A 4,468-nucleotide genomic window follows, 5' to 3' on the forward strand; every position below is an offset into this window, starting at 1 on the left:
TGGCAGTCCTGGATTCAAATCTGCAACTTCCTGATCACGGGCTCGCCTTCTGTAGCCCCTGCATTATCACTTCCCTGTTCTACACTAAAAACTCCATTAAGTTCTTTAGGTCCGAGAAACAAACCATGATTAAAGCCTCTCTATAAAGCATCGTCCTTTAGGTCAAATGTCTGGTTTTATCTCCTGCGTATTATTTAATGTTTATTTGACCTCCATCCATTTCCCCCCAAGATATTTAACCTAAACTTTGGAATATTACAGAAATCGCATGAATACTAATTCTCCACTCATTTTCCCCATAGCCCCCCACCACCACCATTGGCCATTGTGGGATATTCCCTGCCTTTGATAGGATTAGAGTTGTGTATTTAGCAAGATAAAATGAATGAAGCGCAAAAAGTGCAAAGGCTGCATTTAGGGGCCAGCCTTCACCAGAATTTAAAAGCTGGAAATATCAATTAAAGCCAAAGGAATGGCTAAAGATCGATTTTTAGCTCTTCCCTCCGATGATGTAAATGACGGAGGGAAATTACATAAATCAGTCATGGAAGAATGATTTTGTTGCCATGTCCATTTTAATCATTTTTAGGACAGTTTTTGCACAACGCTGACAGTAATTTTTTTTTTCAGAGCACTCAAACAAGATGAAAGGCCATTTCACGGAGATGTGATGAAATACAAGAATTTCAAATTAACATCTTTTAATAGGTTAGTAGATATTCTTAAGGATGCTTTCCCTTGCAGTTTCTCTTCCCAACTTCCATTAGGACTTAGTCCAGGAAACTCTGCAAAGAAAATATATAATCAAAGCATCTTATTAGGGTTTAGATATATATATATTAAAAAAACTGCCGAAGGATCAAAACTGAAAACGTTCATAATTATTCTGCATTTGATCACTCAGACTTGCTTTTATCACAAATTCACTGAACCTGGTCTTATCTCATTACCCCGCAGACAAAGTTAACACAAGTCCTGCAACCCCATTTGCTTATTTAGGGCGGTCGTCTGTTCCTCCTGAGCACTTTACACTAATGAAAAGATGTCAGGTTGGCCCAGACCATGATGGATTGAAAGAACTCGGCCCTTCTGAAAAGATCTCTGGCTCAGCTTGGCTCGAGAAGGGAGGATTGCAGAAAGCCGGTCCAAGGCCGAGAAGAGTTCAGAGATATGATTGATGACGCTGAAACACAGCAGGCAAAGCTCAGTCTGGATCAACAGCTCGCCCCGCTTCTGAAGGCATCACTATCAACAATGGGGTCGTGACAATTAGGGTAATTTCTGCAAAACTCAAGTATTTGTTATAAGCTGAATCTGAACTGGTGATACACCACTAACAGTTGTTGCAATGAGTAAATCAGCGACTGAGAGCAGCTTTTTCCTTTCCAAACTCCCAGACATCCTGTTAAGTTTCCCTGTGCTGATCACTGACCGTCTCCCTGAAATCCCAGCAAAAGTTTGGATTTGGCTGCTTCACTGCAGCACGTTGACTCATTCGTTTGCTCGCCCTCCAAGCAGATTCTGCCAAAAACATTAAAAAAGTTCCTTCACTCCTTCAAAACTTTTCAAATCAATAGTGAGTGCATATTATCTGCTGTCAGCCTTGACCAGCTGTTAAAAATGAAAGGGTTTGTGCAGATACACGGTGCATTTCAATTTAAACCGATGAGTAAGCATTTTATGTTACTGGGAGGGTAAAAGGGACTTTTAATTTGCAGCAGTATCTTATTGTTTTATGGAAAAACTAGCAAAATACAGTTTGCATTTAAAGTGATTATCTAAACTAAAAGAGCTGCAGATAAAGTTAAAGGGGAAGTATCATTTAAATTCAACCTTTTTTGAGTTTTATATCATGTTATAATGTTATCCTCTCATGGAAAACATGCCCAGGGTCTTATTTTGACTCATTTTTGTGAAGTCCTGTGCTGTCATGAGACAGCCAGGCAGGGGAGCAAAAACAACCAGTTGGGACTAGAACCGCCTTTTGGGACCAGCTCCTCCTCTGGGCTGTCTCCAAGCTGAGCTTCCTCATGACCGAGCACACACACACACCCGCCCCGTGCTGAAATGGATGGGACAGAAGCGGAAGGAGGTTCCTAAAGAGACAGAGGCCAATTTCAAGGTGTTTAGAAACAGAAATGATGAGAAGTCAAGTTTATTTTCTATTTAAACATATAAACAACATTTTAATAACAACTGAAGGTGACATTGTTACTTTATTATGGTATAAATTAGAATTTAAATATGGCTGAGAAACACATAATGTTGCCCCTTTAAAACACAAGGGCGTAATTTATGCTGTCTGCCTATTTATTCATTTATTGAATCATTTGATTTTGTAAAACAATACAGGATATTTTGGAATAAAAATACGTTATAATGGTTTTACTGTGATTTACTTAATTTTCCTGTTCTTTTTGTCTTTGCACCTTTTCTGTGCTACATCAGTTCAATAATTAAGAAAAGGCTTAGTTTTTCCTCAGTTCTTTCCAACAGTATATTTTACGTTTTAGGATGTATTATAGGACCTACCTAAAGAGTGTGTATTAACCTGGTGCTGTGCAGATGTGTTTTTAACCAGTTAATTTCTATTGTGTTAGAGCAAATTATGTCATTTTATTGGGGGGTGGGGGTTATATTAACTGGATCGAATTATTGTGGAGGTCATAACCCCCCTGCAAATTACGCCCATGTTAAAACATCTTGAAGTTAAACAAGAGGAGCTCTGACATAAAACTGAAAATTGAATTTCATTACTTACTGATACCCAAATGAGTAATATTAGACTGTCAATTTCAAATTCATTGGGGATTCACCCACATGTCAGCCCCATCATCAGCATTGGTCATTGACTGACATTAATCTACATGTTTCTGGGAAAACATCAGCCAGTGGCAGTGGCCTGCATGTATCTGGTGTTTCTGGGTCACAGAGTAAAACTTAAAACTGGGATCTATATAAAGTGGAACTGCAACGATTTTGTCTCATTTCCTCCGTATTGTAACTCCACTATCCCCTCTTTCACCTTTTTTCTGAGGTGTGTCTCAGATCAACTCGTTTTGAGGCTGTCTCTTTTAATCCAAACCGCTTCACACCGCGGTCCAGTGAAGATAAAAGACCAAGTTTGTGCACAAGGTTTTTCTAACCTGTGTTGTCATGTAAAATAAAAGCTTTTTTTTAAACTTTCACAAACTGTTTGCTTTTGTAGTATTGTATCTTTTCTTTTTGTTAAAATAAGCTCCCAGTAACCCTGAATTTAAAAAAGAAAACAAGTATATAAAAGACAATATAAAGCAGGTTTTCTGTATACTGTAATTCCTTCACATGAATCTCTGTGTGTTGCTTGACCAGCTGAAAGCTTCACGATGAACCATGATTCACTCTGGGGTTATGTTTGGCAAAGTGCCACATTAATTGCCAGGGTAATGGGAAGACAGACCTATTGACCAGCAGTCCAATGGGACATGAGGCCAGGACACACAAATCAAAGCTGTCCAGGCTCATATTGACCAAACTATCCACAGGAAGCGGCATTTGTCAGCCAGGTGACAGGAAACTGAGCTGAGGGAGGAGATCTGATTCAGCTCGGAAACCTCCCAGTTCTGCAATAAATATTCGTCAAATCTGTACTTAAATAGGAAACTGGTGTGATAAAACACAGACTGTCAGTTTGTTTCAGTCCCATCAGAAGATTGATTCAGTTCGTCAGGCTGAAAGTTTGTGAATTATATATTCTATAATGTATTTTGTGCATCAAGATAAATCAACAACTTGACAAACTTCATTTAAAAAATGCTACACGTTCACTTTTTAAAAAAGTGGTCGCTAACCATTGAGCGTTAAATCTCCTCCTCTCGTTACTTGTGGACAAGAACGGCCTCAAAGCGTCAACATGTGTGCATCGATCGGTCGGTTCCAGCTTCATACTTATGCCAGGGGTTTTGTTCGGCGCTTTACGTCAGAAATAAACGACCCTGATTTAGCAGACCGAGCTTCGCTGTCAGGCCAGCCGTACCTCTGGAAGCTCTCGGTGGGATTCGGTTTATTGTTCCGTCGGTAAATGGGAGGAAATCACACTGACTGCAACAGAAATGTGTGATGAATGTGCACTTTGTGGCCAAATGAAAAAATTCACAAGCAGTCAATGAAATCCAGTTTTGAGACAATGAGATTTACACTGGAGGGCAGTACTTGAGTTTGAAACTGCTAAATGGGGCTTCGAGGGCTTCTTTTTGCAGAAGATGTGACTGCAAAAAAATGGAATCAGTAACATTATTTCCTGCGTGCTTTTGGGATCACTTTTGTTTTTGGGTGGTTTTTGCCTAAGTAGTTGCCATTTACTAGTTTCAAATTATTACACAAGCATTTGTGCTTTGTATTTAAAGAGTAACTTACCCCAAAATTAACTTTTTTTAGCTGATAAACTGTCTAGAATGTGTCTAAAATGTTATATAGTACTGTTTCTGAG

Source organism: Austrofundulus limnaeus, unplaced genomic scaffold (genome assembly GCF_001266775.1).
Source record: "Austrofundulus limnaeus strain Quisiro unplaced genomic scaffold, Austrofundulus_limnaeus-1.0 Scaffold222, whole genome shotgun sequence".
In the NCBI taxonomy this organism is placed as follows: Eukaryota; Metazoa; Chordata; class Actinopteri; order Cyprinodontiformes; family Rivulidae; genus Austrofundulus; species Austrofundulus limnaeus.